The sequence below is a fragment of the Narcine bancroftii genome, chromosome 6 (genome assembly GCF_036971445.1).
Source record: "Narcine bancroftii isolate sNarBan1 chromosome 6, sNarBan1.hap1, whole genome shotgun sequence".
Classification (NCBI taxonomy): Eukaryota; Metazoa; Chordata; class Chondrichthyes; order Torpediniformes; family Narcinidae; genus Narcine; species Narcine bancroftii.
The window spans coordinates 84746672-84771958 of record NC_091474.1 but is presented as its reverse complement, the minus strand read 5'-3'; the positions used below and the strand labels follow the sequence as shown (position 1 = coordinate 84771958).

At 43.6% G+C, this 25287-nt stretch overlaps 1 protein-coding gene across 19 annotated transcripts in view; it reads left to right on the top strand.

Moving 5' to 3' along the window:
* LOC138736303 (craniofacial development protein 2-like) overlaps window positions 1-25287 on the top strand; it is a 332554-nt gene that overhangs the window by 61439 nt on the left and 245828 nt on the right. For 17 of the 19 annotated variants that reach the window (XR_011340208.1, XR_011340214.1, XR_011340216.1 and 14 more), the window contains 2 exons: window positions 14335-14432; window positions 16193-16329. The gene's annotated coding sequence lies outside the window, so the exon portion shown is untranslated. The remainder of the gene's footprint in view (window positions 1-14334; window positions 14433-16192; window positions 16330-25287) is intronic. The other 2 variants (XM_069885588.1, XM_069885589.1) reach the window with 1 other exon arrangement.

The window sequence follows — 25287 nt, the reverse complement described above, 5'->3', positions numbered from 1 at the left end:
TCCACGCTTATGTTTTTTTCAACTCTTGCACTTCCACCCTACTGATTAGGCCCTCTGTTTCACCCTTCTTTTTAGACTGCTCTGCTTCGACCACTTTGATTGGACCCCTCTCTTTCCACCCCTCTATTTAGACCCCTATCTTTCATCTGCTCTGTTGTGACTCCTCTTTTTCGACTCCTCTGTTTCGACCCTTCTGTTTTGACTGTTTTGTTTAAACCTCTCTGTTTAGATGCCTCTGTTTATATCCCTCTGCTTAGATCGCTCTATTTCCAACCCTCTGTTTCCACCCCTCTGTTTCCAGCCCTCTGTTTCCACCCCTCTGTTTCCACCGCTCTGTTTTGACCACTCTGTTTCAACCCCTCTGTTTATACCCCTCTCTTTAGACCCCTCTTTTTCCACCCATCTCTATCCATGCCTCTGTTTTTTCACCCCACCATTTCCAACCAACTGATTAGGGCCTCTGTTTCCACCCTTCTGTTTAGACCGCACTGCTTTGATCATTTTGATTCGACCCCTCTTTTCTGACCACTCTGTTTCCACCCCTCTGTTTCCACCTCTCTGCTTTGACCACTATGTTTTGACCCCTCTGTTTAGACCCCTCTGTTTAGACCCCTCTGTTTAGACACCTCTCGTTAGACCCTGCTGTTTTGACCCCGGTGTTTTGACCCCTCTGTTTTGACTCACTGTTTAGATCCCTCTGTTTCCACCCCTCTGTTTCCACCCCTCTTTTTCCACCCCTCTGTTTCCACCGCTCTGTTTTGACCACTCTGTTTCAACCCCTCTGTTTATACCCCTCTCTTTAGACCCCTCTTTTTCCACCCATCTCTATCCATGCCTCTGTTTTTTCACACCTCCATTTCCAACCAACTGATTAGGGCCTCTGTTTCCACCCTTCTGTTTAGACCGCACTGCTTTGATCATTTTGATTCGACCCCTCTTTTCTGACCACTCTGTTTCCACCCCTCTGTTTCCACCTCTCTGCTTTGACCACTATGTTTTGACCCCTCTGTTTAGACCCCTCTGTTTAGACCCCTCTGTTTAGACACCTCTGGTTAGACCCTGCTGTTTTGACCCCGGTGTTTTGACCCCTCTGTTTTGACTCACTGTTTAGATCCCTCTGTTTCCACCCCTCTGTTTCCACCCCTCTTTTTCCACCCCTCTGTTTCCACTGCTCTGTTTTGACCACTCTGTTTCAACCCCTCTGTTTATACCCCTCTCTTTAGACCCCTCTTTTTCCACCCATCTCTATCCATGCCTCTGTTTTTTCACACCTCCATTTCCAACCAACTGATTAGGGCCTCTGTTTCCACCCTTCTGTTTAGACCGCACTGCTTTGATCATTTTGATTCGATCCCTCTTTTCTGACCACTCTGTTTCCACCCCTCTGTTTCCACCTCTCTGCTTTGACCACTATGTTTTGACCCCTCTGTTTAGACCCCTCTGTTTAGACCCCTCTGTTTAGACACCTCTGGTTAGACCCTGCTGTTTTGACCCCGGTGTTTTGACCCCTCTGTTTTGTCTCACTGTTTAGATCCCTCTGTTTCTACCCCTCTGTTCTGACCCCTCTTTTCTGACCTCACTGTTGAGATCCCTCTGTTTCCTCCCCTCTACTTCACCCATCTCTTTCCACCCTTCTGTTTTGCCCTCTCTGTTTTGACTCCGCTATTTTGACCCTTCTGTTCTGACCCCTCTATTAGAACCTTCTGTTTAAACTGCACTGTTTTGACCCCTCTGTTTTGACCCCACTGTTTTGACCCTTCTGTTCTGACCTCTCTATTTATAACCCTCTGTTTAAACTGCTCTGTTTTGACCCCTCTGTTTCGACCATTTTGTTTCAACCCACCTGTTGCGAGACCTCTGTTTCCACCCATCTGTTTCATCCCTTCTGTTTCAACCCCTCTGTTTAGTCTCCTCTGTTTGCATCCCTCTGTCTCAACAACTCTGTTTTGACCCAACTGTTTTGAGATGTCTGTTTCCACCCATCTGTTTATACCCCTCGCTTTAGACCCCTCTTTTTCCATCCATCTGTTTCCATGCTTCTGTTTAGACCCCTCTGTTTCAACCCCTCTGTTTCAACTCCTCTGTTTCGACCCCTTGTTTTGACCCCTCTGTTTCAAACCCTTTGTTTAGACCTCTCTGTTTAGGTCCCTCTGTTTCAACTCTTCTGTTTCGACCCCTTGTTTTTACCCCTCTGTTTCAACCCCTTTGTTTAGGCTCCTCTGTTTACACCTCTTTGTTTAGGTCCCTCAGTTGCGACCCCTTTGTTTAAACCCCTCTGTTTAGACCCCACTTTTTCGACCCCACTGTTTCGACCCCCCTCTTTTGACCCCACTCTTTTGATTTCTCTGTTCTGATCCCTCTGTTCCGACCCTTCTGTTCTGACCTCTCTGTTTAGACACCTCCATTTCCACCCCGCTGTTTCCACCCTGCTGTTTCCACCCCTGTTTCCTCCCCACTACTTCACCCATCTGTTTTGAGCCCTTTGTTTTGACTGCTCTATTTCCACCCCTCTGTTTATACCCTCTGCTTAGAACCCTCTTTTTCACCCATCTGTTACCACACTTCTGTTTAGACCCCTCTGATAAGACCCCTCTGTTTCAACCACTCTGTTTCATCCCCATTGTTTAAACCCCTCTGTTTAGACCCCACTTTTTCGACCCCACTGTTTCGACCCCCCTCTTTTGACCCCACTCTTTTGACTTCTCTGTTCTGATCCCTCTGTTCCGACCCTTCTGTTCTGACCTCTTTGTTTAGACACCTCCATTTCCACCCCGCTGTTTCCACCCTGCTGTTTCCACCCCTGTTTCCTCCCCACTACTTCACCCATCTGTTTTGAGCCCTTTGTTTTGACTGCTCTATTTCCACCCCTCTGTTTATACCCTCTGCTTAGACCCCTCTTTTTCACCCATCTGTTACCACACTTCTGTTTAGACCCCTCTGATAAAACCCCTCTGTTTCAACCACTCTGTTTCATCCCCATTGTTTCAACCCCTCTGTTTATACCCTCTGCTTCGACCCCTCTTTTTCACCCATCTGTTACCACACTTCTGTTTAGACCCCTCTGATAAGACCCCTCTGTTTCAACCACTCTGTTTCATCCCCATTGTTTCAACCCCTCTGTTTATACCCCTCGCTTTAGACCCCTCTTTTTCCACCCATCTGTTTCCACGCTTCTGTTTAGACCCCTCTGTTTCAAACCCTCTGTTTCAACTGCTCTGTTTCGAGCCCGCTCTTTTGACACCTCTGTTTTGACTTCTCTGTTCTTACCCCTCTGTTTAGACCCCTCTGTTTAGATCCCTCTGTTCCGACCCTTCTGTTTCAATCCCTCTGTTTAGTCTCCTCTGTTTCAATCTGTCTGTTTCGACCCCTCAGTTTCCACCACTCTGTATCATCCCCGTTTTTTCCACTATTCTGTTTAGACCCCACTTTTTCAACCCCACTGTTTCGACCCCGCTCTTTTGACACCTCTGTTTTGACTTCTCAATTCTGACACCTCTGTTTAGAACCCTCTGTTCTGACCTTTTTGTTCTGACCTCTGTTTAGACACCTCCATTTCCACCCCGCTGTTTCCACCCCTCTGTTTCCTCCCTCTACTTCACCCATCTCTTTCCACTCCTCTGTTTTGACCTCTCTGTTTCCACCCCTCTGTTTAGACCCCTATTTTTCCACCCATCTTTTTAACCACACTTCTGTTTAGACCACTCTGATTAGACCCCTCTGTTTAGACTCCTCTGTTTATATCCCTCTGTTCATACCCCTCTGTTCCGACCCCTCTTTTCTGACCTCCATGTTGAGATCCCTCTGTTTCCTCCCATCTACTTCACCCATCTCTTTTCATCCCTCTGTTTAGACCCCTCTGTTTAGACACTTCCGTTTAGACCCCTTTGTTTAGACCCTCTGTTTAGACCCCTCTGTTTAGACACATCTGTTTAGACCCTGCTGTTTTGACCCTGGTGTTTTGACCCCTCTGTTTTGACTACTCTGTTTAGATCCCTCTGTTCCTACCCCTCTGTTCCAACCCCTCATTTCTGACCTCTCTGTTGAGATCCCTCTGTTTCCTCCCCTCTTCTTCACCCATCTCTTTCAACCCCTCTGTTTTGACCTCTGTGTTTTGACCCCACTATTTTGACCCTTCTGTTCTGACCCCTCTATTTAGAACCCTCTGTTTAAACTGCTCTGTTTCGACCCCTCTGTTTTGACCCCTCTGTTTCGCCCATCTTGTTTCAACCCACCTGTTGCGAGACCTCTGTTTCAACCCTTCTGTTTTGACCCCTCTGTTTCAATCCCTCTGTTTAGTCTCCTCTGTTTCCATCTGTCTGTTTGGACTCCTCAGTTTCCACCGCTCTGTCTCATCCCTGTTGTTTCCACCCCTCTATTTAGACCCCACTTTTTCGACCCCACTGTTTCGACCCCGCTCTTTTGACCCCACTCTTTTGACACCTATGTTTTGACTTCTCTGTTCTGACCCCTCTGTTTAGATCCCTCTGTTCTGACCCTTTTGTTCTGACCTCTCTGTTTAGACACCTCCATTTCCACCCCGCTGTTTCCACCCTGCTGTTTCCACCCCTCTGTTTCCTCCCCTCTACTTCACCCATCTGTTTCAAACCCTTTGCTTGGACTGCTCTGTTTCCACCCCTCTGTTTATACCCCTCTGCTTAGATCGCTCTTTTCCACCCATCTGTTACCACACTTCTGTTTAGACCACTCTGTTTAGACCCCTCTGTTTCAACCCCTCTGTTTCAACTGCTCTGTTTCCAATCCTCTTTTTCCCACTCTCTGTTTACACTCCTTTGTTTTCATCCCTCTGTTTCCACCCCTGTGTTTTGACCCCTCCGTTTAGACTCCTCTGTTTATACCATGCTGTTTTGACCACACTATTTTGACCCCGCTCTTTTGACCTCTCTGTTTTGATTCCTCTGTTCTGACCCCTCTGTTTAGATCCCTCTGTTCTGACTCCTCTGTTCCGACCTCTCTGTGCCACCCTCTCTGTTTAGACCCCTCTGTTTCCACCCCTGTTTTTGCACCCCTCTGTTTCCTCCCCTATACTTCACCCATCTGTTTCGAACCCTTTGTTTTGACCATTCTATTCCCACCCCTCTGTTAATACCCCTCTGTTTAAACCACTCTTTTTCCACCCATCTGTTTCCACGCTGCTGTTTAGACCCCTCTGTTTCAACTGCTCTGTTTCGTGCCCTTTGATTTGTCCGCTCTGTTTCCACCCCTCTGTATAGACCCCTCTGTTTAGACTCCTCTGTTTATATCCCTCTGTTCATACCCATCTTTTCCAACCTCTCTGTTGAGATCCCTCTTTTTCCTCCCATCTCTTTCCACCCCCCTGTTTAGACCCCTCTGTTTAGACCCCTCTGTTTAGACACCTCTGTTTAGACCCTGGCATTTTGACCCCTCTCTTTTCACTACTCTGTTTAGATCCCTCTGTTCCTACCCCTCTGTTCTGACCCCTCTTTTCTGACTTCTCTGTTGAGATCCCTCTGTTTCCTCCCCATCTCTTTCAACCCCTCTGTTTTGTCCTCGGTGTTTTGACCCCGCTATTTTGACCCTTCTGTTCTGACCCCTCTATTTAGAACCCTCTGTTTAAACTGCTGTTTTGACCCCTCTGTTGTGACCCCTCTGTTTCAACCCTTCTGTTTCAATCCCTCTGTTTAGTCTCCTCTGTTTCCATCTGTCTGTTTCGACCCCTCAGTTTCCACCACTCTGTATCATCCCCGTTTTTTCCACTACTCTGTTTAGACCCCACTTTTTCAACCCCATTGTTTCGACCCCGCTCTTTTGACACCTCTGTTTTGACTTCTCTATTCTGACACCTCTGTTTAGAACCCTCTGTTCTGACCCTTTTGTTCTGACCTCTCTGTTTAGACACCTCCATTTCCACCCCGCTGTTTCCACCCCTCTGTTTCCTCCCTCTACTTCACCCATCTCTTTCCACTCCTCTGTTTTGACCTCTCTGTTTCCACCCCTCTGTTTAGACCCCTATTTTTCCACCCATCTTTTTAACCACACTTCTGTTTAGACCACTCTGATTAGACCCCTCTGTTTAGACTCCTCTGTTTATATCCCTCTGTCATACCCCTCTGTTCCGACCCCTCTTTCCTGACCTCCATGTTGAGATCCCTCTGTTTCCTCCCATCTACTTCACCCATCTCTTTTCATCCCTCTGTTTAGACCCCTCTGTTTAGACACTTCCGTTTAGCTCCCTTTGTTTAGACCCTCTGTTTAGACCCCTCTGTTTAGACACATCTGTTTAGACCCTGCTGTTTTGACCCTTGTGTTTTGACCCCTCTGTTTTGACTACTCTGTTTAGATCCCTCTGTTCCTACCCCTCTGTTCCAACCCCTCATTTCTGACCTCTCTGTTGAGATCCCTCTGTTTCCTCCCCTCTTCTTCACCCATCTCTTTCAACCCCTCTGTTTTGACCTCTGTGTTTTGACCCCGCTATTTTGACCCTTCTGTTCTGACCCCTCTATTTAGAACCCTCTGTTTAAACTGCTCTGTTTCGACCCCTCTGTTTTGACCCCTCTGTTTCGCCCATCTTGTTTCAACCCACCTGTTGCGAGACCTCTGTTTCAACACTTCTGTTTTGACCCCTCTGTTTCAATCCCTCTGTTTCGTCTCCTCTGTTTCCATCTGTCTGTTTGGACTCCTCAGTTTCCACCGCTCTGTCTCATCCCTGTTGTTTCCACCCCTCTATTTAGACCCCACTTTTTCGACCCCACTGTTTCGACCCCGCTCTTTTGACCCCACTCTTTTGACACCTATGTTTTGACTTCTCTGTTCTGACCCCTCTGTTTAGATCCCTCTGTTCTGACCCTTTTGTTCTGACCTCTCTGTTTAGACACCTCCATTTCCACCCCGCTGTTTCCACCCTGCTGTTTCCACCCCTCTGTTTCCTCCCATCTACTTCACCCATCTGTTTCAAACCCTTTGCTTGGACTGCTCTGTTTCCACCCCTCTGTTTATACCCCTCTGCTTAGATCGCTCTTTTCCACCCATCTGTTACCACACTTCTGTTTAGACCATTCTGTTTAGACCCCTCTGTTTCAACCCCTCTGTTTCAACTGCTCTGTTTCCAATCCTCTTTTTCCCACTCTCTGTTTACACTCCTTTGTTTTCATCCCTCTGTTTCCACCCCTGTGTTTTGACCCCTCCGTTTAGACTCCTCTGTTTGTACCATGCTGTTTTGACCACACTATTTTGACCCCGCTCTTTTGACCTCTCTGTTTTGATTCCTCTGTTCTGACCCCTCTGTTTAGATCCCTCTGTTCTGACTCCTCTGTTCCGACCTCTCTGTGCCAACCTCTCTGTTTAGACCCCTCTGTTTCCACCCCTGTTTTTGCACCCCTCTGATTCCTCCCCTATACTTCACCCATCTGTTTCGAACCCTTTGTTTTGACCATTCTATTCCCACCCCTCTGTTAATACCCCTCTGTTTAAACCACTCTTTTTCCACCCATCTGTTTCCACGCTGCTGTTTAGACCCCTCTGTTTCAACTGCTCTGTTTCGTGCCCTTTGATTTGTCCGCTCTGTTTCCACCCCTCTGTATAGACCCCTGTTTAGACTCCTCTGTTTAGATCCCTCTTTCCTACCCCTCTTTTCTGACATCTCTGTTGAGATCCCTCTGTTTCCTCCCCTCAACTTAACCCCTCTTTCCATCTCACTGCTTTGACCTCTCTGTTTTGACCCTGCTGTTTTGACCCTGCTATTTTGACCCTTCTGTTCGGACCCCTCTATTTAGAACCCTCTGTTTAAACCACTCAGTTCCGACCCTTCAGTTCTGACCTCTCTGTTCTGACTTCTCTGTTTAGACACCTCTATTTCCACCCTGCTGTTTCCACCCCTCTGTTTCTACCCCTCTGTTTCCTCCCTCTACTTCACCCATCTGTTTTGAGTCCTTTGTTTTCACCGCTCTGTTTCCACCCCTCTGTTTATACCCTCTGTTTAGACCCCTCTTATTCCACCCAACTGTTACCACACTTCTGTTTAGACCACTCTGATTAGACCCCTCTGTTTCAACCCCTATGTTTCAACTGCACTGTTTCGAGCCCTTTGATTTGTCCACTCTGTTTCCATGTTTCTGTACAGACTCCTCTGTTTAGACCCCTTTCTTTAATCCATTCTGTTTCGACTCCTCTATTTCGACCCCTTGTTTTGACCCCTTTGTTTCCTTCCCTTTGTTTAGACCCCTCTGTCTTAGACCCCTTGGTTTAGTTCCCTCTGTTTAGACCCCTCTATTTTGATCCCTCTGTTTTTACCTATCTGTTTCGACCCCTCTGTTTCAACTCCTTTGTTTCAGCCCCTCTGTTTTATCCCTTCTGTTATTACCTATCTTTTTTGACCCCTCTGTTTATTTCCACCTGTTTTGACCTCTCTGTTTCGACCCCTTTGTTTAGACCTCTCTGTTTAGATCCCTCTATTTCCAATCATCTTTTTCCAACCCTCAGTTTACCCCCCTCTGTTTCAACACCACTGTTTAGGCCCCTCTGTTTCAACACCTCTGTTTAGACCCATCCGTTTCCATGCTTCTGTTTTTTAACCCCTCCATTTCCACCCTACTGGTTAGGCCATCTGTTTCACCATTCTTTTTAGACTGCTCTGCTTCGACCACTTTGATTGGACCCCTCTGTTTCTACCGCTCTGTTTAGACCCCTATCTTTCATCTGCTCTGTTGTGACTCCTCTTTTTCGACTCCTCTGTTTCAACCCCTCTGTTTTGACTGTTTTTTAAACCTCTCTGTTTCGACCCCTGTTTATATCCCTCTGCTTAGATTGCTCTATTTCCAACCTTCAGTTTCCACCCTATTTCCACCCCTCTGTTTACACCCCTCTGTTTACACCCCTCTGTTTCCACCACTCTGTTTTGACCACTCTGTTTTGACCCTTCTGTTTAAACCCCTCTGTTTAGACCCCTCTGTTTAGACCCCTTTGTTTAGACCCCTTTGTTTCGACCCCTCTGTTTAGACACCTCTGTTTCCACCCATCTGTTTCCACCCATCTGTTTCCACGCCTCTGTTTTTTCACCCCTCCAATTCCACCCTACTGATTAGGCCCTCTGTTACCACCCTTCTTTTTAGAATGCTCTGCCTCGACTACTTTGATTAGACCCCTCTGTTTCCACCCCTCTGTTTAGACCCCTCTGCTTCCCCTCCTCTGTTTCCCCACATCTGTTTTGAACCCTCTGATTCCATCACTCTGTTTCCACCCCTCTATTTCCTCCCCTTTGCTTTGCCCATCTGTTTTGACCGCTTTGTTTTGACCCCTCTGTTTGACCCATTAGTTTAGACCCCTCTGTTTAGAACCATCTGTTTAGATCCCTCTGTTTCCACCACTCTTTTTTGACCTCTTTCCGCCGCTCTTTTTAGACCCCTCTTTTTCCACCCATCTGTTTCCACGCCTCTGTTTTTTCACCCCTCCAATTCCACCCTACTGATTAGGCCCTCTGTTACCACCCTTCTTTTTAGGATGCTCTGCCTTGACCACTTTGATTAGACCCCTCTGTTTCCACCCCTCTGTTTAGACCCCTCTGCTTCCCCTCCTCTGTTTCCCCACATCTGTTTTGAACCCTCTGATTCCATCGCTCTGTTTCCACTCCTCTGTTTCCTCCCCTTTGCTTTGCCCATCTGTTTTGACTGCTTTGTTTTGACCCCTCTGTTTGACCCATTTATTTAGACCCCTCTGTTTAGAACCATCTGTTTAGATCCCTCTGTTTCCACCACTCTTTTTTGACCTCTTTCCACCGCTCTTTTTAGACCCCTCTTTTTCCACCCATCTGTTTCCACACCTCTGTTTCCATCCCTCTGTTTCGACCACTCTGTTTTGACCCACATGTTTCGAGACCTCTGTTTCCACCCCTGTTTAGACCCCTCTTTTTCCACCCATCTGTTTTAATGCCTCCTTTTAGACACTTCTGTTTCCCCTCCTCTGTTTCGAACCCTCTGTTTCCATCATTCTGTTTCCATCCCTCTGTTTCCTCCCCCTGCTTCGCCCATCTGTTTTGAGCCCATTGTTTTGACGATTCTGTTTGCACCCCTCTGTTTTGACTTCTTTGTTTAGACCCCTCTCTTTTCACCCCCCCTGTTTCGACCCATCTATTTCGACCCCTCTTTTTAGACTCCTCTGTTTAGACCCTGCTGTTTTGACCTCGCTGTTTTGACCCTTCTGACCCCTCTATCGAGAACTCTCTGTTTAAACTGCTCCATTTTGACCCCTCTGTTTTGAACCCTCTGTTTAGTCCCCTCTGTTTCCATCTGTCTGTTTGACCCCTCAGTTTCCACCCCTCTGTGTCCACCCCTGTTTCCACTCATCTGTTTGGACCACTCTGTTTCTATCACTCTGATTAGACCCCTCTGTTTTCATCCCTCTGTCTCGACCACTCTGTTTTGACCCACCTGTTTTGAGACCTCTGTTTCCACCCCTCTGTTCATACCCCTCTCTTTAGACCCCTCTTTTTCCACCCATCTGTATCCATGCTTCTGTTTTTTCACCCCTCCATTTCCACCCTACTGATTAGGCCCTCTGTTTCTACCCTTCAGTTTTGACCCCTCTGTTTAGACCCCGCTGTTTTGACCCCACTGTTTTGACTCTTCTGTTCTGACCCCTCTGTTTCGACTCCTCTGTTTAGATCCCTCTGTTTCCACCCCTCTGTTTCCTCCCCTCTACTTCACCCATCTGTTTTGAAGCCTTTGTTTTGACTGCTCTCTTTCCACCCCTCTGTTTTGACCCCCTCTGTTTTGACCCCCTTGTTTTGACCTCTCATTTTTGACCCCTCTGTTTAGACCCTTCTGTTTAGTTCCTTCTGTTTACACCCCTCTCTTTTGACCACTCTATTTCGACCCCTCTGTTTCGACCACTCTGTTTTGACCCCATTGTTTTGACCCCACTGTTCTGACCCCTCTGTTCTGATCCCTCTGATCTGACCCCTCTGTTTTTACCCCTCTGTTTCGATGCCTCTGTTTAGACCACTATGTTTAGACTCCTCTGTTTCCACCCCTCTGTTTAGAAGCCTGTGTTTTGACCTCTCTGTTTTGACGCTTCTGTTTCCACCCCTCTGTTTAGACCCCTCTTTTTCCACCCCTATGTTTCGACTCCTCTGTATACTCCCCTCTGTTTCCGCACCTCATTTTTGACCCCTTATTTTCGACCCCTCTGTTCTGCCAGAACTGTTTGAATGCCATGGAGAGCATTGTTAAAAGAAAATGAATAATCCTGCATGATATTAATTGCTGATATTTATCAAGAATATTGATTTTCCAAGTTGATCTTTTTTGGTCTTGATACACTATCAATATCTTAAAAGATTGGAGTTATGGAACAATAGCTTTTTATTTACAATAAATTTCAAGGTCACCCTGTCCTGTGACCCAGGCTTTCTGGGGAGGGGTTATGGTGTTGCAGCCTTTTTATAGAGTCAAGAAGGAGGAGCCACGGGTCCAGTCACTGAACGGGATAGAGCCAGATAAATGAATGTACAGCAGTTCACCACAGGTTTGTTAATCAGTTGAAACCAAAACAATTTAAAATATATTGGGTGACACAGTTGGCATAGCGGTGAGCCCAATGCCTTTACAGCACCAGCGATCAGGACTGGACCTGGGTTTGAATCATGCGCTGTCTGTAAGAAGTTTGTACATTCTTCCTGTGTCCGCATGGGTTTTCTCTGGGGGCTCCAGTTTCCTCCCACTCTTCAAAAAAACATACCAGGTTGTAGGATAATTGGGTGTAAAAGGGCGCAGGGCCGAATTGACCTGTTACAGTGCTGAAAATCTAATTTAAAAATTTAATATATGTTATTTCTCTCATTCTTTGGTCATAAACATATTTAACAGAATTTATTTGTTATTTTTAAGATATCATTTGTATTTAGGCCATATGCTTGTTGAGGAAAAAAGTCAGTGGAAATTATTGATAAAATGATTAATAACCTGTCTTAACAAGTCCCTAAAGATTGCTTATAAAATCTAGATGCATCAGTCACCCTCCATGAAATATTTTCTACAATTACATATTGAATAATTTTCAGCTTCAGTCTAGAATTGGAACGAGATAGTCTTTGGACGAGAAAATATATACCAAGACATTTGCAACTTTTGGATATAAACTGTAAATAATCACGGAAAGCCTGAAAGCAATAATCTAGTCTCAGAGGTTCACTTAATTTAATTCCCAAGGTTTAAATAATTGAAACTCATATATCGAATTGTAGTTTTGAAATTTTCCATCAAGTAGAACAATTGGAAACACACAGAACTGTGGAACATTAACAAATTCATTATATCTTGATAATTTAAAAATTTCCAGTATGTTCTGGCTGTGGTAAATGAACATCCATATTAAACCATAAATTAATGTTTAATCACTTCATGATTACCAGTGCTTTAGCATGAATGCTATTACAAATGCATCAGCTCAATGGAGCAAGCTACCTGCTAATGCTTCAGCTGAGAAGTGATTTAGCTGATTGAAAATTACTTACTTTCTTTTGTAATCTTGCTAAGGTGGTGGTGATATCTGTCAAATGGTCAATTGGGCTTTCAGCCTTGGAGTTGCATGAAAGGCAAGAATTATTCTGGGGAAGTTCCCTGTAACAGCAACAGTGCCCTATCCAAGTCCCACTGTATTCTAATGAAGGCCATTCATTACCACAGGGTAATGTCTCCTGGAAATCACAATTCAGGGAGCTTACTACGTTCTTTTCTTTGGCTTGGCTTCGCGGACGAAGATTTATGGAGGGGTAAAAGTCCACGTCAGCTGCAGGCTCGTTTGTGGCTGACAAGTCCGATGCGGGACAGGCAGACACGGTTGCAGCGGCTGCAGGGGAAAATTGGTTGGTTGGGGTTGGGTGTTGGGTTTTTCCTCCTTTGCCTTTTGTCAGTGAGGTGGGCTCTGCGGTCTTCTTCAAAGGAGGTTGCTGCCCGCCAAACTGTGAGGCGCCAAGATGCACGGTTTGAGGCGATATCAGCCCACTGGCGGTGGTCAATGTGGCAGGCACCAAGAGATTTCTTTAGGCAGTCCTTGTACCTTTTCTTTGGTGCACCTCTGTCACGGTGGCCAGTGGAGAGCTCGCCATATAACACGATCTTGGGAAGGCGATGGTCCTCCATTCTGGAGACGTGACCCATCCAGCGCAGCTGGATCTTCAGCAGCGTGGACTCGATGCTGTCGACCTCTGCCATCTCGAGTACTTCGACGTTAGGGATGAAAGCGCTCCAATGGATGTTGAGGATGGAGCGGAGACAACGCTGGTGGAAGCGTTCTAGGAGCCGTAGGTGATGCCGGTAGAGGACCCATGATTCGGAGCCGAACAGGAGTGTGGGTATGACAACGGCTCTGTATACGCTTATCTTTGTGAGGTTTTAAAACAGAAACAACAACGAAACCTGCCGATGTAGAAAACACTGGGTAAATTTGATAATTAAAGTTACACATTGGAACTTTTTTTGTTTAATATCAAACTGTTTCCTTCATTGTACATTTGAGGAGGATGGCAACTCTCTTATATATTTGTTTGGCGTCAGGCTATTGAGTGTTGATTTTGGAGGTGAATTCCCATGGGTTTCCAAGAGTTAGCTCACATCAGGACGAATAGGTTGCTTCTCATTCTCTGAAGCTTTCAACTCAAACCCATTCTTGTAAGTTTGAACTTCTCCATAAAAAAATCTAAATAATGGTTGGATAACTCTATCACAAAATGAATGTGAACAAGACACAAAAAATAAAATTGGAATTACAAATGAAGACCTTTCTGCTTTCTCATAAAAATAGTACGTGATAAAATTGTAAGAATGATCAGAATTATTTTAATTTAACTACACAGGTCAATGAAGATTTTGTTTTCTGTACACTTTTGGGTGATCACGAAAATCACCTTAAAATTTTCCTATCACGTACTATTTTTAAGATATAATCTTTTTTTGTGTGAAATCCTGCCTTATTTTAAGTCTACCTCAAGCATACAAAACCATCTAGTGCAACATATAATTGAAAATTCATTTTCTGCATTTGTACTTGAACTTCTTCCCTGTTGATCTTGGTGCAGTCAGTGACGAATATGTTAAAAGATTTCTCCTTGACATTGCGACCATAGAAAAGTGGTATCATGGCAACAGGAATCCATCAATGCTGGCCAACTATTGTTGGACACTGACACGAGAGGCATCAGATGCTGAGTACAAACAAAAATTGGGGGAAAAACATTTTTACGTCAGTTGAACTTACGCAATGTGTCAGTGTCATTATGAGATTAAATGTGATAATGCTTTTCTAACGTCCTATGTGATACAGCAAATCTGAAGTTTTCTATCATAATCCCCATTTTTTTTCCAGGAAGCAAACCTTTTGAAAAAATTGTTGTCTATTACCGTCAGTGACACAGCTCGATGATATAGTGGCACAACTAGAAGAGCCACTGCCTTGCAACTCTGGTGAGCTTGATTCAATTCAGAACTCCAGTTCAGTCTATCTGGAGTTTATATTACTCCCTGTTACCATGTGCATTTCCTTGTGGTGCTCTGGTTTCCTCCCACATATTGAAGATGTGTGAACTGGCAAGTTAATTGGCCACTATAAATTTACCCAAGAATATTGGTCGTGGTATAACCTCAGGGGATTGCTGGAAAGATGGTGAATGGAATTCCCATTGGATTAGTTCAAGTTGGTAGTGCTTACCAAAGAGCCCCTTTCTGAGCTCAATGACTCACATTTCAAAATCAAATACAATAAAACCCCTGGTATCCAGAATCTATGGGGACTGGTAGATGCCGGATGAGTGAAATTTCTGGTTGCTTGAGATTGTGCGTTGCATGGATTGGTGAATTAGCAGTGAGGCTCACCACTTTTAAACATGTATTTTTGTACTGATTTAATTTTTGCCTGTTTTTTGCTGGTTGCTTGAATTCCAGATATCAGGGGTAATTGGGTCAGATGCAGATGACTATACAGTATATGGGAGATAGCTGTGTGACTAATCAGGAGATGGGCTGCTACATTTAATTGTTAAACACCTTTGTGAGGGCTGGAACACTGGAAAAAAGAACACCAGAAAAGGGAACAGCAGCAGGCCATTCAGCCCATCAAAAATTCCCTACTATTTAGTATGATCGTACCTGATCTGTGCTGGCCTTAGCTCCTCTTTGCGGTTTCCCTGTCACCCTCAATCCTTGGATCTTGTCGAGATTTATCAATCACAACTTTAAATATATGTAATGATCAGGCCCCCGCCATCCCTGGGGGCTGGTAATTCTAGAGATTCCCTATCGTCTGAGGAAATATATTTCAATGGAGCTCAGTTTTAAATGACCAGCCCCTTATTTTGACTCTGTGTCTTGTTCATGACCCTCCCATTAGTTAAACATTTCAGTATCCACGCTGTGCAAACTCCTTGTATGTTTGAATGAGGTCACCTCATGTTCTTCTAAACTCCAAGGAAAGCAGACACAAATCGTTGATGCTTTCTTTATAGAACAACCTTCTTGTTTCAGGGATTGGCCTAGTGAATCTCCTTTGGACTTCCTCCAATGCTACTATATATATTTTTTTTGGATAGGGGGATCAAAACTGTGCATGCTCGTCCAGTTGAGAATTCACCAAGTTTTCAAGATCAAAAGTTCTTTTATTGTCATGAGAGAGCTTTTGACACATTGACCTTCATACATTGAAGTACTGAGTACAGGAAGTTGGACAAGACATTGGTGAGACCAAAGACAAGGATAAGATTCCACTGAGTGTCCACATCCTCTGATGCTTCTGCACTCTTTGTTCTATATTTGACAGCCAGTTTTCAATCCTTGCTGACAAATTTTCTCCACATACTTTGGGCTCTTAACTTTTGAACCTGTCTCTTCTTTGATGCCTTTAGAAAATCTCAAAGCACTCTATCCAGAGATTTCCCTCTATGACCTTTCCCTGTTACATCGTCAAAAGTTGCAATCTCTTTCTTTAAAAGCGTTGGATGTAGGCCATCAAGCCTGCCTTTAGTCTTGTAAGTTTATCCCTGGTGACTGGGAATTTTATAAGTTCCTCCCGATTATTTGAAATTAATCCATCCGTTATGGATATTTGCACCGACTTCCATAGGCTGAACAGAAATTGATTGAGTATGTCTGCCATTTCTTTGTTTCCTGAGATGAATTTGCCAGCCTTGGCACCTACCATAACCACTGTCTTCCTATTTGTGTGTCCATAGAAGCTCTTCCTGTGGTTTTAATACTGCAGGCAAGTTTTCTTCCAATTATGAAAAAAGTGAATGTTTAGCATGCTGGATGGAACACTAATCAAACAGGCTCTTTGGTTATGCATGATGTTGCCGAATAAAGAAATAAGGTAAGAAATATTAATCACCCTCCAATCTCTAATCTTCAATGTGAACAAACAGCAACAAAATAGTATTTGACTTTTCATTAACCTCCAAATGCAAACTTGTTCATTTACATACTTATTTTCAAGAGTCAATACTGTAGAAGGAATGATAAATTATTTCTGGTGTTACTATCAGATCTGCCTTTTCTGTGTACATCTGTGTCTCCGCATGAAGTGCATGTATCAGTGAGAGCGCCTATTTATCTGTGAGTGGGTGCACGAGCAGACACGCATTCACATAAACACAGACATGCATGCTTCTATGTTTGTGATTGCAACAAATCTTAGAATCTAGTGACAGATTAAACACAGCTGCTACCTGTCGTTTTGTTGATTCATATCCTTGATTTTGAATAACTGGTTGCAACAGTTCCACCAATGTTGGACCCGTTCCATCAGGCTCTTTCCACTGTAGAAATTCATATTGATACACTGTGAAGTGCAAGGTTCTCTGACTCTTCCATTTCTTAAGCCCCTTTCACACTTAGTTTCCACTAAATTGGCTGTTCAGTGTCCTGGGATAGGAATGGGGTTTTGGCTTTTCACACTTGGCCACTCCTATCTGAGACACTGAACACTTTCACACTTTCCATGGGGTTAGGACTGTTCTCTCTCCTGGTGCAATTATCCATTTCACACTTGCCTGAGTGCCACAGGCTTGGCATCTTCAGACGATGCAGCACTTGTCCACATTTTGTGTTTACGTCTAAGGAATGATTTTCAACAACCTCCTCGCTCAAATGCTGCCAAATTGAATCAGAGTTAAGCTGGACTTTACACCTGATACATTCCGGGAGCTTCATAACTTTCGAGATTTTTGAAAATAATGATATTTCATTTTCAGGATCTTTGGAGCTTTTTTGAAATTAGACTTGTAGTTTGATTTGAGTATGCAATTAATGGAGTTTTCTGCAATTTACTAAAATCAAAATAAGTTTGTAAAAATGATGTTGAATTTACTGATAATTTAATCTCATGGATTTATGGACGTTACGGTTAACCTTTGATCAGAAGTTTAAAAAAGTAACTCTAGACATGAAACTGATATCAAAAGTAGCAAATATTTGGAATAAACAGCAGGACTCTCTGTGGCCAAATTTAAAAGAATGCTTCAAGGCCTGAGACAGAAAATAAACTGAATAATACCTAATGTTAAGGGGTTTAACCCTGATAGAGAGATAATGTGAGTGGCACATGGCGTTATTGCTGCATAATTCTGCCAAGGGATCAAGGTTGAGGGATGTGTCGTGGGCTGCAAACCCCTCCAGAAGCTGCTTCATGAACATTATCACATTATTTATAAGAACTTGCTGGATTTGCACATTAATTGTCCATTATACGCTACAGGAAGTTAGGGCTGGTAATTAATTACATGAATAACGATGGAGCATTATGATCGATGTTTCTGTGATGCTAATGACCACTTAGTCCCATCCCAAAAAAGCAACTTAAACTCTCGGATCTTACTCATTCATGTGGTGAATTTTTGCAGTGATTTCTTTGTTTTTCTTTCTACATCTAATTTCATACCTTTTTTGCTATTTGACTTTGTTCTATTCACTTTTATCCCTTGTATTGAGGCTCTGGTTTAGTTCCAAAGGCCCCATTTCATTCACTGTTTTATTATTAATTTGCATTTTCTGCAAACAACATCATGAAATTCTTTTCAAGTTGAAGGGTGCAGAATAAAATTTTAACTAACACCATATGCTGCCTCATGCCCTAATTGTCCAATCCTTCAAGAAATGGGTATAGTTTATTTCCGATTGGACTGTAAGATTTGTAATTTCAAGCCATTCAAACAATGGTGTTTGTTAGTGTCAAAGAAATATTCGTCCTCTTCTTTTCAGTGATTCACACACCCAGTATGATTGTAACCGTTCCCAAAGGAAGAGGGTGAGTAACCCTGTGGCAAATGACTTCCCTCCCAAAGCTGCAAAGCCTTTTCTCCTTGCACAAGACACAAATTCTGGAGTGTCAGAGAATATCTGCAGCTTCCCTGGATGAGTACATCTCCAACAGCACACAAGAAGCTCGACAAAGCTGCCTGTCAACTACATCGTCAACAAAATGCATTTTATTTCTTCATCTTGGCTATTCCAGAAGCACCTCCCAAATTGTTGCCCATCACCACCTGGAAGGCCAAAAGCAGCAGATCCATGAGAATATCAGCAATGACAGGGTCTCCGAATCACAAGAAAATAAAAGTTTCAGAATCAGGATCAGAGCAAGCTTCTAAACCTGCACTGCCTTTTATGAAGATCATGACTGATCTTTGACAGGAACATCATTTTCCTGCATCATCCCCATATCCCTTTATCCCTTTAGCATCCAGAAATCTATCAATTTCTGCTTTGAATGAATAAAGTGACTATCATATGTGGATTGCGGAGGAACACATGACCTCCCTGCCTGTCTGGAATGTGTGTATTGTGGGTGGCCTCACCTGCCAATCAAGGTTGGACTCCAGCCACCCATTAGTGCACACCTTGCCATTGATTCATTTAAATTACTCAACGTCATAATTGGCCAGACGCCCAACTCAGAACAGTATAAAATATCGATGCATATCACATTTCTTTTTCTCTGCCTCGTGGTCCAAGCCCCGCACATCGCTCCTCACCATGTTGCTACTGTGGACATCACTGAAGGTGTGCACTATACCTAAGCTGAGCCATAGTACTGCGATAGATCAATGCTTGCAGAGAGCCACATCCCCATTGATTCAGGGAATTGGAAGTGTGTTTGAAAACCCCTGTCTGTGAAGTGTGTACACTTGCGTGAGCATGTAGAGGAAGGCTGCCACGAGTATCGGAATCCAACCTGGGTCTTTATAGTTGTTTAGTAGTAGAGTAATTAAGTATTGTTTGAGGCCTTCCCCTGTTTGTCTCCCATGTGTTCAATAAAGTTATCTTTGTCTTAACCTGACACTTCCCCAAATACAACAATGACTGAATTCCAAAGCTATGCCACCCTCTGGATTATGAAGTTTCTCCTCATCTTAGTCCAAGGTGGCTTAACAATTATTGACTTCTCAGCCAGCAGAAACATCCTTCTTGCATTCAACATGTTGAGCTTGTAAGAACATTGTAACTCTCAATGAGGCCATCTCTCATTATTCTAACCTCCAGAGAATGCAGAACAAGTCTTCTTCATCTCTCATGAAATGAAAGCTTGTCATCCTGTTGCAAATATAGTAGCCTCCATAATATTTGGGACAAATACTTTTTTTTCCTTCAGATTTAAATTTGTAATCCAACAAATCACATGTGATTAAAGTTCACATTCCAGATACAAGTTTATTTATATATATATATATATATATGTATATTTCTGGTTTGACCATGTCGAAATTAAAGCACTTTTTATACATAGATCCCTCATTATGTAATGTCTGGGATATTTGGCTTTACAGGTGTTTGTGATTACTCAGGTGTGTTTAATTGCTTCATTGGTGCTGGTATAAGAGAGCTCGGCTTGTTTCTAAGCTTTGATCACCTTTGGAGTCTGTAGTTGCCATTTTTCAGCATGAGGACCAGAGTTGTGCCAATGAAAGTCAAAGAAGCCAATATGTGGTTGAAAAACAAGAATAAAACAGTCAGAGACATTGCCCAAACCAGAGGATTTCCAAATCAACAGTTTGGAACATCATGAAGAAGAAAGAGTAAAACAGTGAGCTCAGCAATCGCAAAAGGACTGGTATTCGAAGGAAGATCTCCACTGCTGATAACAGAAAAATTCTCATCATAATGAAGATAAATCCCCTAACGTATGTCTGACAGATCAGAAACACTCTTCAGGTGGCAGGTGTGGATATGTCAATGGCTACTATCCACAGAAGACTTCCTGAACAGAAATACAGAGGCTAGGCTGCAAGATGCAAATCACTATTTAGCTACAGAAATGACGGCCAGATTATAGTTTGCCTTTAAGTATTTCTAGAAAAAGGTCTTGTGGACAGAGAAGACTGAATAACTTGTATCAGGGTGATGGCAAGAGCAAATTGCAGAGGCATAAAGGAGCTGTCCAAGATCCAAAGCATTACCACCTTTGCCATGGTTTGCATCTCGCAGTGAATGTATCTTGCATTCTCTGACCCAGTTACAATCCAACGCAGTTCTGGTCGGACTAAGTCTGACTGTAAGAGGCACTTAGGCAATTCTTGCTGGTGGCATATCTATCTGCCTTGCAGCAGGCAAAAAGAAATTTCATATAATAGGACACTCTTTTATTACTATGACAATAAATTGAATCTTGAAGACTTTGTTGTTGCATCATTTAAAACTATTACTGTGTGTCTGAATGAGTATGTTAATAATTTAATAGGGCACAATCAAAAATACACAGGAATTTATTTAATTTGTTTCATGAATATATTAATAAATACATTAGTTGTGATTATTTATTAAATACATTAGGATCGCAGAAAATGGGCAAGAATTTCAAAAAGTATTGAATTGAGTCATTGGGGTAACAAAATTTCTTCTGTGATTAAGTTGTAATTACCAACGTGCAATTTACCATGTATTGAACCATGACTGGTTTAATTTAATGTGAGCGCAGATTAAATCCACTCTGAGCTCTATGGTGTGGTACAATATGCAGCTTTTAACAGTACAGATGGGGAGTTAATGCAAGCGCTGAACTGTGACTGATGAGACAATTACAATTTCCTTCATGGTTCACAGATTATTCAGACCCTAAACAACATATCGAAAACAGTTTAGCAGCTATCAGCCAATGTACATCCTATGCTTACTTACCTTTTGAACCAGACCTCAGCTAATATCCGGCCACCATCTCCTGCACCATCACTGATCTCATCACTTCTAGTCATCTCCCTTCTACAGCTACCAACCTCATTGTATCCCAACCCTACATTGCCTGGTTCTCCCTCCCACCCAAGATTCACAAACCCTACTGCCCCGGTCAATCCATTTGTCTCCGCGTGCTTCACCAAACCGATATCATCACATCTCGACCCCATTTTGTCTGCCTTTGGTCCAGTGGCTTCCCCAGTTTTTCCAGGGCTCCCCACCTACCCTCCGTCACTTCGACAGTTTTCAGTTCCCTGGGCTGAACCTCCTCATTCTCACCATGGACATCTAATCTCCATAGACTTCCATCTCCATTAAGAAGATCTCGAAGCTTTCCGCCTCTTCCTGGATAACAGACCTAACCAGTCCCCCTCCACCAATGCCCCATTCTGACTGGCAGAACTTGTATTCTGCTTTGTCCTATCCCATTTTCTCCAAATCAAAGCTGGGAGCAGCTCTGCCTGTCTTTCCACTAGATATGTGGGGCAAGCCTACATAGGCAAGACTTCTCAGTTCTTTCCTCATTGCATCAAAGACTACATTAGTGCTGCCTCCTACACCCACGAGGAGCTTGTTAACTTTATCAATTTTGCTGGTAACTTCTACTCTGACCTCAAAATCACATTTCATCTTCGGCAATGCCTCACCTTTCTTGGTCTCTCTGTCTCCATTTTAGGAGACAAATGCTCCTCATTTATCTATAAACCCATTGACTCCCATAGTTACCTTGACTACACCTCTTCCCATCCTGTCTCCTGGAAGGATTCCATTCCTTCATCTCAATCCATCTGATCTGCATTTACTCCCAGGGTAAGGTTTTCCATTCCAGGACAACTGAGATGCCCTTCTTCAGAAAATGTAGCATCCCCTCTATTGCCATTAAGTCATCCTTCACCCTCACCCTAACCTAAAATTCACTTGTTCTCCTGTATTGCTCTCCTCTTTCTTGGTCTCTCAACCTCCATTTTGGGAGGAAACTCTCCACATACATCTTCTACAAACTCACGGACTCCCACAGTTATCTTGACTGCACTTCTCCCTACCATTCTACCATTAGGATTCTCTTCCTTTATTTCAATCATTGTCACCGTTGTATCTGCTCTCAGGGTGTGGTTTTCCATATCTGGGATATCTGAGGTGCCCTTCTTCAGAAAATGTGGCTTCCTCTCTATTGCTATTAACTCAGCCCTCATCTCATCTCTACTTCTCACACATCTGTCCTGGAGACTAGAACGCAGATTGGGAGATCACATCGATGTGTACCTTCCCTCTGTCTGCTGCAACAGCAAGGACCTCCCAGTGGCCAACCACTTCAATTTCACACCCCATTGCCTCACTGACATGTCTGTCCATGATCTCATGTCCTGCCAAGTGAGGCCATGTTGCGTGTGCAGGAAACCTGGCCTTCTGTCTCGAAGGTGTGTATTGCAAGTGTTCAGGTGTCCTACCCATCTGAAACATATTCGGAAGTCACATCACCTGTCAATCAAGGTTAGACTCCAGCCACCCATTAATGCACAAATTGACGTTGACTAATTTAAATCACCTCAAGTTATTATTGGCTGGAAACACAAATTAGCACTGTATATAACACTAATGCACAGCACATTCTTTCTCTCTGCCTCATGGTCATTGCTTCATGCCAGATCACTATTGTGGACATTGCTGGAAGTGTCACGGGTAAGGTGTGCACTAAACTGAAGAAGCTGAGCTTTAGTACTGCAATAGATCAGTACATGCAGAGAGCTACATCCCCTGTTGGTACAGGGAGCCAGGTGTGTGTATGAAAGTCCCGTCTATTGCGTGTGCACTCAAGTGTGTGAGCGCGTAGAAGATAGGGAGCCACTGGTATCAAGAGTTCAACCTGGGTCCGATGTGAATGTCGATATCAATGTTTAAGTAATATAGTACTTGAGTTCTGTTTGATGTTCTCCCCCCCGTTTGTCTTCTGTGTATTAAAGTTATGTGTGATTGTAACTCTTGTGTCCAGACTTGTCTCTCTGTGAACCCAACGAACAAAATAATCTTCCCAACACAACAGGCCACCTGTAAACTACTTGTATTCTGTGTCCAACCTGATGGCTTAAATATCAGCCGCCAATTTCCGTTAACCTCCCTCCCAGTCTCACGCTCCCTCATCCCTCCATCTCCAACTCCTCAGCCCCTTCATTCTCCTACCAGAGTGCAATCTTTCTTAGCCCTCTAACCTCTCTCCTCATCATCTCAGCTTCTTTCACTTCTTCCCAATCCCACCTGTATCAACCTATTACCTGTTAGCCTGTGCTCCCTTAGCCTTCCACTGGGTGTTTATTTGGGCATCTACCTGATTTTTGGCACACCTGAAGAAGGACTCGGGGCCAAGATGTCGACTGCCTTTTTGCTTTCTATGGATACTGCACGATCTGCTGAGTTTCTCCAGCACTTTTGTGCACTTCTCTGCTGCTGCCTTTTCCAAATCAGAGTTCAGGGAATCTAATTTGTCAGATTGTACCTGACCTGGGGTGGAAAGGTTAGCACAACATTGTGCCAGTGACTGGGGTTAAAATCTGGCGCTATCTGTAAGGAGTTTGTACGGTTCTCCCTGTGTCTGCGTGGATTTCCTTCGGGTGCTCCAGTTTCCTCTCACCCTTCAAAATGTACCAGGGTGGTAGGTTAATTGGGTGTAACTGGTGGCACTGACTTGTGGGCTGGAAGAGCCTGTTACCATGCTGTATGTCTAATTAAAAAAAATTAATGGCCAATGAGTCATCATCAAACCTCCTTAAGCAATTTGTCAAGCCATTATTGACAAAAGAAAAGAAACATGCAAAATCATATTTTAATAGAGAAGAACCTGAGGGTCTCTACAAGGTAGATGTGTGTTGAGGGTGCTTTCTCTTGTGAGAGAATTTAACGCTGGGGTCATTTTTACAGAATAAGCGATTAAGTGGAGATGAGATGAAATTCTTTCTCACTCAGGGTTTTTGAAATTCTCTTTCACAGCGGTGGTGGAAGCAGAGCTTTTGAATATCTTACGGCAGAGTTAGATATTAATAAGCAAAGGGTGAAGGACTACAGTGGGAATGTTAGATTGTAGAGTTGTCCTTTCAATTAGGGAAGCCATGATCTTATTCAATGGCAGTGCAGGCTTGAGAGTTTTGAGTGGTCTATTGCAACTCTACATTTTTATGTTCATTTTGTAAGTTGTCCTTTAAAATATTTTAAAGATGAAGAATGTATTATGTGTCATAAATAATTCTACATCTCATCTTTGAAATAGTGTCAGAAGTTTTTTTTACATTTATCTGAGAGAGCAAATGGGGATTCAGTTTAATTCTCGCCTGAAAGACAGAGTGGAAAGACTTTTAAACAGGAATCAGAAACCAAATCAGAAGCTGGTTCTGTTAAATGCTTTGTATTCTGTGAATTTTCATCGCCAGTGGATGCTACGATGATGGAGGCCATTACTTTCTCAGAAGCCTGAGGAAATTCAACATGTCTCCTCCGACTCAACAGATGCACCGTAGAGAATATCCTGTCCTGACCCATCGCAGCTTGGTAGAGGGATTGCTCTGCTGAGACCACGAGAAACTGCAGAGAACTGTAAACGCAGCTCAGACTGAATTAATCTCCCCTCTTTCAATTCTACCCATATCCCCTGTTGACTTGGAAAGGTGTCCACCTATTAAAAAAACCCATCCCACCCTGTCACACTCCCTTCTCCCCACCTCCCTCCCCAGTCTGTCAGGCAGTAGGTATATAGTATATGTACTTGGCAACTTGAACCTCCTGATTTCAGTTAGTTTTTTTCCCTGCTGTTAACAGATTCTAAATCAGTGATTTTCAAACCTTTTCTTTCCACTCACATACCACCTTAAGTAATTCCTGTGCCATAGGTGCTCTGTGATTAGTAAGGGATTGCTTAAGGTGGGATGTGAGTAGAAGGAAAACATTTGAAAACCACTGTTTTAATCGTACCTAATGTGCACCGTTATGTGCACGGTTTCATAACTCCAAAGGAAATGGGCCAATGACCATTTTTCTCAAGCAAATACAGTAACAATTGGGTCTGGAGCAGTAGCTCTCCACTTACAATCCACCTTAAGCAATCCCTTACTAATCACAG